General features: G+C 47.3%; 1 non-coding gene across 1 annotated transcript; it reads right to left on the reverse strand.

Annotated features, from left to right (window-relative positions):
- Positions 1-7: 7 nt before the first annotated feature.
- On the reverse strand, positions 8-162 carry LOC131270971 (5.8S ribosomal RNA). Its single transcript, XR_009179960.1, has one exon. It is a non-coding gene; the product is annotated as a 5.8S ribosomal RNA (ribosomal RNA).
- Between the last annotated feature and the right edge of the window lie 12,529 nt (positions 163-12,691).

Consider the following 12,691-nt stretch of genomic DNA (forward strand, 5'->3'; position numbering starts at 1 on the left):
CAAATATAAGCGCTCAGTCATCTGTACATCATGGTAGGTTCCCACGACGTGCAATATGCGTTCAACTTATCAATGTTCATGTGTCCTGCAGTTCACATTATGACGCGCAGTTAGCTGCGGTCTTCATCGATCCATGAGCCGAGTGATCCACTGCCGAGGGTGACTAACTTGCGTAAGCCGCCGCTGTGCGCGTATACCCGTTCCCCGTAGGGAGGAGCAAGCCGCCGCTTAGAGACGAAGCATAAAGTGTCCTCATTCCACATAGGGCAAGCTGGATGAATCCATTTTACCCAGGACGGCCGAAGCGGCGTGGACCAGGGGAGAACTGAACCTTATACTTCACACCACAGTAAGTCTACGTGTCCTCTTCCACATAGGGCAAGCTAGAACTAACTATCTTACCCAGGACTGCCGAAGCAGCGTGGACCAGGGGAGGAACACACTTTTCATGGAAACGTAAGGCATCCATGACTGCCATAACGTAAGCCGCCGCTGTGCGCGTATACCCGTTCCCCGTAGGGAGGAGCAAGCCGCCGCTTAGAGACGAAGCATAAAGTGTCCTCATTCCACATAGGGCAAGCTGGATGAATCCATTTTACCCAGGACGGCCGAAGCGGCGTGGACCAGGGGAGAACTGAACTTTATACTTCACACCACAGTAAGTCTACGTGTCCTCTTCCACATAGGGCAAGCTAGAACTAACTATCTTACCCAGGACTGCCGAAGCAGCGTGGACCAGGGGAGGAACACACTTTTCATAGAAACGTAAGGCATCCATGACTGCCATAGTGCGTAAGCCGCCGCTGTGCGCGTAAACCCGTTCCCCGTAGGGAGGAGTCAAGCCGCCGCTTAGAGACGAAGTATTAAGTGTCCTCTTCCACATAGGGCAAGCTAGAATGAACTATCTTACCCAGGACCGCCGAAGCAGCGTGGACCAGGGGAGAACTGAACTTTATACTTCACACCACAGTATTGAGTAATGTGCCCTCTTCCACATAGGGCAAGCTGGAATGTTCCATTTTACCCAGGACGGCCGAAGCGGCGTGGACCAGTGGAGGACTACTCAATCATGAGGTTTGATATCGACTTGTGTGTTTCAATAGGGTACCGATGGTATGTTTTGAACCGATTTGATTTAGCCATTCTGAAGTCATCACTTGGTTGAAGCGCTGAACTAGGGAGGGGCATCGTTTACATATATATTGGTTTTTGCATGCTCTACTAGGTTAATGTCATAGGGTTGGCTATCGAGCATGCCCAAGTGATGACTTGATTTTGTGCTTGCTTGAATTCTTCACATTTCATACCATCGGTTAGTTGTCGAATCATTCCTCGATCATAACCTTCGTTCTTGGTTCATGTATGCTCTCTTCCACATAGGGCAAGCTAGAATTAACTATCTTACCCAGGACCGCCGAAGCAGCGTGGACCAGGGGAGAACTATACTTTGTCTTGTATGCCCTCTTCCACATAGGGCAAGCTCGAATGAACTATCTTACCCAGGACCGCCGGAGCAGCGTGGACCAGTGGAGGACTATACTTTGTTCATAACACCACAGTATTGAGTAATGTGCCCTCTTCCACATAGGGCAAGCTAGAATGAACTATCTTACCCAGGACCGCCGAAGCGGCGTGGACCAGTGGAGGACTACACAATCATGAGGTTTGATATCGACTTGTGTGTTTCAATAGGGTACCGATGGTATGTTTTGAACCGATTTGATTTAGCCATTCTGAAGTCATCACTTGGTTGAAGCGCTGAACTAGGGAGGGGCATCGTTTACATATATATTGGTTTTCGCATGCTCTACTAGGTTAATGTCATGAGGTTGGCTATCGAGCATGCCCAAGTGATGACTTGATTGTGTGCTTGCTTGAATTCTTCACATTTCATACCATCGGTTAGTTGTCGAATCATTCCTCGATCATAACCTTCGTTCTTGGTTCATGTATGCTCTCTTCCACATAGGGCAAGCTAGAATTAACTATCTTACCCAGGACCGCCGGAGCAGCGTGGACCAGGGGAGAACTATACTTTGTCTTGTATGCCCTCTTCCACATAGGGCAAGCTAGAATTAACTATCTTACCCAGGACTGCAAAGCAGCGTGGACCAGTGGAGGACTATACTTTGTTCATTACACCACAGTATTAAGTATGGTGTCCTCTTCCACCATAGGGCAAGCTAGAACTAACTATCTTACCCAGGACCGCCGAAGCAGTGTGGACCAGGGGAGGACTATACTTTATACTTCACACACTAGCCATACTGAAGTCTTCAATTGGTTGAAGCGCTGAACTACGGCGGGGTAATCGTTTACAGGTTATAATCATATAGCTGCATGCTCATTAGTAGATAATGGAATATTGTATGGCAATATGAGCATGCCCAAGTGATGACTTTGTTTCAAGCTCAACAGGTAGGGTATTGAGTCCTCTTCCACATAGGGCAAGCTAGAATGAACTATCTTACCCAGGACCGCCGGAGCAGCGTGGACCAGTGGAGGACTATACCTTGTCCATTACACCACAGTATTAAGTATTGTGTCCTCTTCCACATAGGGCAAGCTAGAATTAACTATCTTACCCAGGACCGCCGAAGCAGCGTGGACCAGATGAGGACTATACTTTATACTTCACACCACAGTTTTGAGTACGCCTTGCATAAAGTATCTAGTTTGAACCACGAGGGCTCACAATGTAGAACCGCGAGGGCTCTAGTACCGATTCTCTCGGTACGGCTTGGTCCGTGTTCCTTTATGCTTGTACTCTAAGTATTAAGTATTGTGTCCTCTTCCACATAGGGCAAGCTAGAACTAACTATCTTACCCAGGACCGCCGAAGCAGTGTGGACCAGGGGAGGACTATACTTTATACTTCACACACTAGCCATACTGAAGTCATCACTTGGTGGGGGTGAACTACGGCGGTATCTATCGTTTTGGTTCGGTCTATATAGGGTCGCTTGCATGCTCATTCGAATATAATGTAATTGTGTATGGCAATATGAGCATGCCCAAGTGATGACTTTGTTTCAAGCTCAACAGGTAGGGTATTGAGTCCTCTTCCACATAGGGCAAGCTAGAATGAACTATCTTACCCAGGACCGCCGGAGCAGCGTGGACCAGTGGAGGACTCTATACTTTATACTTCACACCACAGTATTGAGTACGACTTGCATAAAGCCCCTAATGAGAACCACGAGGGCTCTCTCAATGTAGAACCACGAGGGCTCTAGTACCGATTCTCTCGGTACGGCTTGGTCCGTGTTCCTTTATGCTTGTACTCTTAGAAAGTCTCAACCCGGAGGTCTTGACTTTGATTGTCATAGTTGGACTACGACGGGGCATCCGACCATTGCTGATCGAACACCCCTGATTCACCATCTTTCGGGTAGGCGGTACGCGTACCTCCGGACGCGGAAGTCTCAACCCGGAGGTCTTGACTTTGATTGTCATAGTTGGACTACGACGGGGCATCCGACCATTGCTGATCGAACACCCCTGATTCATCATCTTTCGGGTAGGCGGTGCGCGCACCTCCGACGCGGAAGTCTCAACCCGGAGGTCTTGACTTTGTATTGTCATAGTTGGACTACGACGGGGTATCCGACTCATCGAATACCCCAGAAGCACACCATCTTTCGGGTAGGCGGTACGCGTACCTCCGGACGCGGAAAGTCTCAACCCGGAGGTCTTGACTTTGGTTGTCATAGTTGGACTATGACGGGGCATCCGACCATTGCTGATCGAACACCCCTGTTACACCATCTTTCGGATAGGCGGTGCGCGACACCACCGACGCGGAAAGTCTCAACCCGGAGGTCTTGACTTTGTATTGTTGGATAGTCCTCTTCCACTATAGGGCAAGCTGGAAATATTCCATTTTACCCAGGACTGCCGAGGCAGCGTGGACCAGGGGAGAACTTCACGGAATCTTCAGGCATCCATGATTGCCATAGTGCGTAAGCCGCCGCTGTGTGCGTCAACTCGTTCCCCGTGAGGAGGAGTCTAGCCGCCGCTAAAAGACGAAGCATTAAGTGTCCTCATTCCACTATAGGGCAAGCTAGAATGAACTATCTTACCCAGGACCGCCGAAGCAGCGTGGACCAGGCGAGGACTACTTTATACTTCACACCACAGTATTGAGTACGACTTGCATAAAGCCCCTAATGAGAACCACGAGGGCTCTCTCAATGTAGAACCACGAGGGCTCTAGTACCGATTCTCTCGGTACGGCTTGGTCCGTGTTCCTTTATGCTTGTACTCTTAGAAAGTCTCAACCCGGAGGTCTTGACTTTGATTGTCATAGTTGGACTACGACGGGGCATCCGACCATTGCTGATCGAACACCCCTGATTCATCATCTTTCGGGTAGGCGGTGCGCGCACCTCCGACGCGGAAGTCTCAACCCGGAGGTCTTGACTTTGTATTGTCATAGTTGGACTACGACGGGGTATCCGACTCATCGAATACCCCAGAAGCACACCATCTTTCGGGTAGGCGGTACGCGTACCTCCGGACGCGGAAAGTCTCAACCCGGAGGTCTTGACTTTGATTGTCATAGTTGGACTACGACGGGGCATCCGACCATTGCTGATCGGACACCCCTGATTCACCATCTTTCGGGTAGGCGGTACGCGTACCTCCGGACGCGGAAAGTCTCAACCCGGAGGTTCGGACTTAGAGTTTTTCCCATTTAAAAGTTTTTCTCTTAGCCATACTGAAGTCATCACTTGGCGAACGATTGAACTAGGGCGGGTTAATCGTTTATAGGTATCATGTGGTTTGCATGCTCTCTTAGGTTAATGTCATGTGGTTGGCTATCGAGCATGCCCAAGTGATGACTTTGTTTCACGCTTGCTTGATTTCTTCATGATTCCCTGTTATATAGTGTATTCATTCGAGAACAGGGAATCTTTGGTTTTGCTCAACAGGTATTGGATGTCAACTTGGTATCTAGATCGCATTAAGTCTCAACCCGCAGGTTCGGACTTCTGTTTATTTGGCCAATGTATGTATAAGGCAACTTGTGCCTAAGTCTCAACCCGCAGGTTCGGACTTGTGTATTTGTTCGAAGTTATATATAAGGCAACTTGTGCCTAAGTCTCAACCCGCAGGTTCGGACTTGTGTATTTGTTCGAAGTTATATATAAGGCAACTTGTGCCTAAGTCTCAACCCGCAGGTTCGGACTTCATAGTGTTTCGTCAATGTTCATATGGCAACTTGTGCCGAAGTCTCAACCCGCAGGTTCGGACTTCTAACGTGTTTCGTCAACTATCATATGGCAACTTGTGCCTAAGTCTCAACCCGCAGGTTCGGACTTCTATAGTGTTTCGTCAATTATCATATGGCAACTTGTGCCGAAGTCTCAACCCGCAGGTTCGGACTTCTGGAAGGATCACTTGGCCACTAATGATCCTTCCGCAGGTTCACCTACGGAAACCTTGTTACGACTTTTACTTCCTCTAAATCATCAAGTTCGGTCAACTTCGATAAAGCAGACGCGGTTCACGAGGATCCAGCGAACGATCATCTCCAAAGACCTCACTAAATAATCCATCGGTAGTAGCGACGGGCGGTGTGTACAAAGGGCAGGGACGTATTCAACGCTGGCTGATGACCAGCACTTACTAGAAGTTCCGAGTTCATATGGACCATTGCAATCCATAATCCCTACTAAGTGAGTATTTGAGTGATTTCCCGTTCCTCTCGGAATAGGAGACACGCTGCTACCCACATTGTAGCACGCGTGTAGCCCAGAACATCTAAGGGCATCACGGACCTGTTATCGCTCGATCTCATTTTGCTAAACACAAATTGTCCTGCTAAGCAGCGTACCGTAAGTGCACTTGCGCACACGAACAGCGAAGGTGTCAGGTCATACTCCACCGAAAGGTCCTAACCCGTTCCAATCGGCATCGACGCATTAACGCTGACTGCGTTCTAGTTAGCATATGTGAGTCACGTTCGTTATCGGAATTAACCAGACAAATCAATCCACGAACTAAGAACGGCCATGCACCACTACCCTTAAATTTGAGAAAGAGCTATTAATCTGTCTCACCTCCATAAGTTCGGACCTGGTAAGTTTTCCCGTGTTGAGTCAAATTGAACCGCAAGCTCCATTTCATTGTGGTGCCCTTCCGTCAATTCCTTTAAGTTTCAACTTTGCAACCATACTTCCCCCCGGAACCTGACTTTGGTTTCCCGGAAGCTACTGAGAGCACCTGGTTGTAGCGTCTCCCAATTGCTAGTTGGCATCGTTTACGGTTAGAACTAGGGCGGTATCTAATCGCCTTCGATCCTCTAACTTTCGTTCTTGATTAAAGAAAGCATCCTTGACAAATGCCTTCGCTTTAGTTAGTCTTACGACGGTCTACGAATTTCACCTCTCGCGCCGTAATACTAGTGTCCCCAACTACTTCTGTTAATCATTACCTCCGGTCTGAGTACAAACCAATGAAAGATTAGACCAAGGTCGTATTCCATTATTCCATGCAAGATTATTCTAGGGCGTTTGGGCACCCTGCTTTAAGCACTCTAATTTGTTCAAGGTAAACGTGAGCGGTCGAGCTCTATGTTACACTTGCACCCGTTGAAGGGCACACCATGACACAGACTTGGTGCCCTACCACACCATTGAGTCGCAACCAGATTCCGACTTGGCCCACCGACCACGGGTTGACCGGGTCGGCGGAGCCGGACTGTGTTGGACAAGTATCAACTTCGAACGTTTTAACCGCAACAATTTTAATATACGCTAGTGGAGCTGGAATTACCGCGGCTGCTGGCACCAGACTTGCCCTCCACTTGATCCTCGTAGAAGGATTTATGCTCTACTCATTCCAATTATGAAACATCATTAAAGAGTTTCATATTGTTATTTCTCGTCACTACCTCCCCGTCCCGGGATTGGGTAATTTACGCGCCTGCTGCCTTCCTTGGATGTGGTAGCCATTTCTCAGGCTCCCTCTCCGGAATCGAACCCTGATTCCCCGTTACCCGTTGCAACCATGGTAGTCCTCTATACTACCATCCATAGTTGATAGGGCAGATATTTGCGAGATCTGTCGTCGGTGCGAGACCATACGATCAGCATCATTATCCAGACTTCAACTCAATGACACGGAGAACCCGCGATTGGTTTGACTAATAAGTGCACCAGTTCCCGCGAGGGTCCTGGCATGTTGCATGTATTAGCTCTAGATTTTCCACAGTTATCCAAGTAACTAGGTTGATGATCTCGTAAATTATAGCTGTTATACTGAGCCTTATGCGGTTTCACATTAAATCTGTTTGTACTTAGACATGCATGGCTTAACCTTTGAGACGAGCGTATATTACTGGTAGGATCAACCAGAATTCCGACTTTGCGTTCGAATGTTCATTGTCCCATTGCACCCGGAGGAGCAAACACCACGTTCTATATGTTGTCAAGTCCGGTAGCACACGGGAGGCGAGCCCCCGTGCGAACCTCATTGCCCTCGTATCACACACACCCGATGCACCGGACAGGCACTTGAGCGGCATTCGACTCCGCTAAGCGCTCGTGCGCCCGATTGTGCATGCGCTGACGGGGCCTTCATACCCCTACCACAGCGACCTTATGCCAAACTTCCATGAATACTTAGGTGAGCTGACAAGGGCCTTCATTTCCCTACCATCAACTAAAGGACACGCTAGGCGCGTCCGATCATTGCAACTGCGGGGCTTTCATACCCCAATCACCACAGTACGCAATTCACCAGAGTTTAATCACAACCCCCCCGGACATGGCACACTATTAACTTGCAACAAAACTTAGTGTGTGCCGGGCACATCGGTTCCACAAAATCATTCCCGATGTACCCCAATTGGGGTTGCGAACGCATTCACGGTCCTCTGACACACCCAACCAAGCGTGGATACTACATACCTCAAACACCCAGTACACTAACAGACAAATCAACATATGGTTGCTTTCCCCCAGACATTTGCCAATCACTTGGCACCCGGACGGGAACTCGCTCCTGATTGCGCCAATGCCACCCATTTGCCAAGAGCGAGTTCTGTATGTAGATTTCATTTGGAAAGACAACCGTGTACTGGATATTCTATCCGACGATTACAGATGACGAGTACGAGACTCGACTACACTCACGGATAATACATTTTGGGTCGAGATTGCTTTCGGGGTTTTCGATTGGTCTTGCGCTTGTAAACGTATAACTTTGACTTGTGGTAACCTCGGTATGTTAGTCGATCACGTGGTTGTGAACTGGTAAGGGTGAGCAATCTGTTCACTTGCACTCTGGGTAGGAATAGGTGAGCGCTATAGGTTAAGATCATTGTATGGTTCCATCGTGATGACTTTCGCTAGATAGTAGGATGTTTGGATAGTTATAACGTTTTTGGCCATTTGTTCATAGTGTTCGGTTCATTGAGGAATTCGATTGGTCTTTGCTTCACACACGTGGTCGATCACTTGGATGTGAACTAGGGTGAGAATAAGGTGTTCACTAGTGCTCTTAGGTTTTGGATCAGTACTGAGCACTTGATTGGTTTCGCATAATATGTATCCATAGTGATGACTCTTTCCAGCTTAAGATTTCGTGACCGGTTTCGAATCCTTCCCACGTTCGCTTTTACTTGGTTAGGTTTTCGAGTGTAGATTTGAAAGCAATCTCATGTATGTATCCCATCTGATATAAGCCACTGACAGTTCATGTCACCTCGTTCAACTCTCGCTGGGTCACAGAAGTATGTTACTGCGCCCATTATCCCTACTCGGATAGGTTCGGTTCGTTCGTTTTATACTACGGTGAGTAAACTCAATTTGTGCATCGCATAGCCATGGAAAGCAAGCTTTCGCGGGCCTCTTCGACTGTTTTGATACGAGCTGTGCCCGTGATGCTTGTCATCCCAGGATACTAGACCCCTTTGGACGACCGCATGACCATCAGAAAGTAAATTCCACGTTCGATTTGGGGTGTGAACCCCGAACATAAAGTCTTTGTGTAGAACCACGAGGGCTCTATAGTACCGATTCTCTCGGTACGCTTGGTCCGTGTTCCTTTATGTTCGTACTCTTGTGAATAAGATTCACGTTCGTTTTGGGATATTTGCTACTGTCACCGTTTGAGTACTATGGGGCTTGAACCCCTAACATAAAGTCTTTGTGTAGAACCACGAGGGTTCTATAGTACCGATTCTCTCGGTACGCTTGGTCCGTGTTCCTTTATGTTCGTACTCTTGTGTGTATAATATTCATGTTCGGTTTGGGATATTTGCTACTTTCACCAGGGTCCCGTTCTTCATACAAGTCTGCCTTGCTAATGTGGTAACTTTATAGTGTAGTTCTGACATCCCAATTTTGGGACTTAGCCGATTTTTCGTATATTTCCATATGACCCATAGGGTCCCTTTCTTCATACAAGCTTGCCTAGGGCGATCGGTCAAAACTTGTCTTACTATTCGATTGGTCTTCGCACTTTCACCCTAGGCAGTTCGCCTAGGTCTGTCTTCTTGAGGAGGCCAAAACCCGAAATAAGGAGGTTCGGCCGACCCTGAAACCTCCCCTGTCTGAACTACACTAACCCGATTTTTCAGGGTCCTCAGCGCCATACAACTTTGCCTAGGTCACTTGTACTCTTGACTTAGGCCATCCGACTTGGTCCGTGTTTCTTCCTAGGGTTCACCTAGGTACTTTGCCTTGCTTGATGTGGTAACTTTTTAGTGTAGTTCAGACATCCTAATTTTGGGACTTAGCCGATTTTTCATGTATTTCCATATGACCCATAGGGTCCCTTTCTTCATACAAGCTTGCCTAGGGCGATCGGTCAAAACTTGTCTTACTATTCGATTGGTCTTCGCACTTTCACCCTAGGCAGTTCGCCTAGGTCTGTCTTCTTGAGGAGGCCAAAACCCGAAATAAGGAGGTCCAGCCGACCCTGAAACCTCCCCTGTCTTAACTACACTAACCCGATTTTTCATGGTCCTTAGCGCCATACAACTTTGCCTAGGTCACTTGTACTCTTGACTTAGGCCATCTGACTTGGTCCGTGTTTCTTCCTAGGGTTCACCTAGGTACTTTGCCTTGCTTGATGTGGTAACTTTTTAGTGTAGTTCAGACATCCCAATTTCGGGACTTAGCCGATTTTTCGTATATTTCCATATGACCCATAGGGTCCCTTTCTTCATACAAGCTTGCCTAGGGCGATCGGTCAAAACTTGTCTTACTATTCGATTGGTCTTCGCACTTTCACCCTAGGCACTTTGCCTAGGTCTGTCTTCTTGAGGAGGCCAAAACCCGAAATAAGGAGGTTCAGCCGACCCAGAAACCTCCCCTGTCTGAACTACACTAACCCGATTTTTCAGGGTCCTCAGCGCCATACAACTTTGCCTAGGTCACTTGTACTCTTGACTTAGGCCATCTGACTTGGTCCGTGTTTCTTCCTAGGGTTCACCTAGGTACTTTGCCTTGCTTGATGTGGTAACTTTTTAGTGTAGTTCAGACATCCCAATTTTGGGACTTAGCCGATTTTTCATGTATTTCCATATGACCCATAGGGTCCCTTTCTTCATACAAGCTTGCCTAGGGCGATCGGTCAAAACTTGTCTTACTATTCGATTGGTCTTCGCACTTTCACCCTAGGCAGTTTGCCTAGGTCTGTCTTCTTGAGGAGGCCAAAACCCGAAATAAGGAGGTTCAGCCGACCCAGAAACCTCCCCTGTCAGAACTACACTAACCCGATTTTTCAGGGTCCTCAGCGCCATACAACTTTGCCTAGGTCACTTGTACTCTTGACTTAGGCCATCTGACTTGGTCCGTGTTTCTTCCTAGGGTTCACCTAGGTACTTTGCCTTGCTTGATGTGGTAACTTTTTAGTGTAGTTCAGACATCCCAATTTTGGGACTTAGCCGATTTTTCATGTATTTCCATATGACCCATAGGGTCCCTTTCTTCATACAAGCTTGCCTAGGGCGATCGGTCAAAACTTGTCTTACTATTCGATTGGTCTTCGCACTTTCACCCTAGGCAGTTTGCCTAGGTGTAGCTTCTTGAGGAGGTCAAAACCCAAAATAAGGAGGTTCAGCCGACCCAGAAACCTCCCCTGTCAGAACTACACTAACCCGATTTTTCAGGGTCCTCAGCGCCATACAACTTTGCCTAGGTCACTTGTACTCTTGACTTAGGCCATCTGACTTGGTCCGTGTTTCTTCCTAGGGTTCACCTAGGTACTTTGCCTTGCTTGATGTGGTAACTTTTTAGTGTAGTTCAGACATCCCAATTTTGGGACTTAGCCGATTTTTCATGTATTTCCATATGACCCATAGGGTCCCTTTCTTCATACAAGCTTGCCTAGGGCGATCGGTCAAAACTTGTCTTACTATTCGATTGGTCTTCGCACTTTCACCCTAGGCAGTTTGCCTAGGTGTAGCTTCTTGAGGAGGTCAAAACCCAAAATAAGGAGGTTCAGCCGACCCAAAAACCTACCCTGTCTAAACTACACTAACCAGATTTTTCAGGGTCCTCAGCGCCATACAACTTTGCCTAGGTCACTTGTACTCTTGACTTAGGCCATCTGACTTGGTCCGTGTTTCTTCCTAAGGTTCACCTAGGTACTTTGCCTTGCTTCATGTGGTAACTTTTTAGTGTAGTTCAGACATCCCAATTTTGGGACTTAGCCGATTTTTCATGTATTTCCATATGACCCATAGGGTCCCTTTCTTCATACAAGCTTGCCTAGGGCGATCGGTCAAAACTTGTCTTACTATTCGATTGGTCTTCGCACTTTCACCCTAGGCAGTTTGCCTAGGTGTAGCTTCTTGAGGAGGTCAAAACCCGAAATAAGGAGGTCCGGCCGACCCAAAAACCTACCCTGTCTGAACTACACTAACCAGATTTTTCAGGGTCCTCACCGTCATACAACTTTCCCTAGGTCACTTGAACTCTTGACTTAGGCCATCTGACTTGGTCCGTGTTTCTTCCTAGGGTTCACCTAGGTAGTTTGCCTTGCTTGGTGTGGTAACATTTGAGTGTAGTTCTGACATCCCCATTTTGGGACTTAGCCGATTTTTCGTAAAATACCATATGACCCATCAGGGTCCTTTGCTTCATATAAGTTTGCCTTGCTTGGTGTGGTAACATTTGAGTGTAGTTCTGACATCCCCATTTTGGGACTTAGCCGATTTTTCGTAAAATACCATATGACCCATCAGGGTCCTTTGCTTCATATAAGTTTGCCTTGCTTGGTGTTGTAACCTTTGAGTGTAGTTCTGACATCATCATTTTGGGACTTAGCCGATTTTTCGTAAAATACCATATGACCCATCAGGGTCCTTTGCTTCATATAAGTTTGCCTTGCTTGATGTGGTAACATTTGAGTGTAGTTCTGACATCCCCATTTTGGGACTTAGCCGATTTTTCGTAAAATACCATATGACCCATCAGGGTCCTTTGCTTCATATAAGTTTGCCTTGCTTGGTGTGGTAACATTTGAGTGTAGTTCTGACATCCCCATTTTGGGACTTAGCCGATTTTTCGTAAAATACCATATGACCCATCAGGGTCCTTTGCTTCATATAAGTTTGCCTTGCTTGGTATGGTAACTTGTTAGTGTAGTTCTGACATCATCATTTTGGGACTTAGCCGATTTTTCGTAAAATACCATATGACCCATCAGGGTCCTTGCCTTCATATAAGTTTGC

Source organism: Anopheles coustani, assembly GCF_943734705.1.
Source record: "Anopheles coustani chromosome X unlocalized genomic scaffold, idAnoCousDA_361_x.2 X_unloc_8, whole genome shotgun sequence".
In the NCBI taxonomy this organism is placed as follows: Eukaryota; Metazoa; Arthropoda; class Insecta; order Diptera; family Culicidae; genus Anopheles; species Anopheles coustani.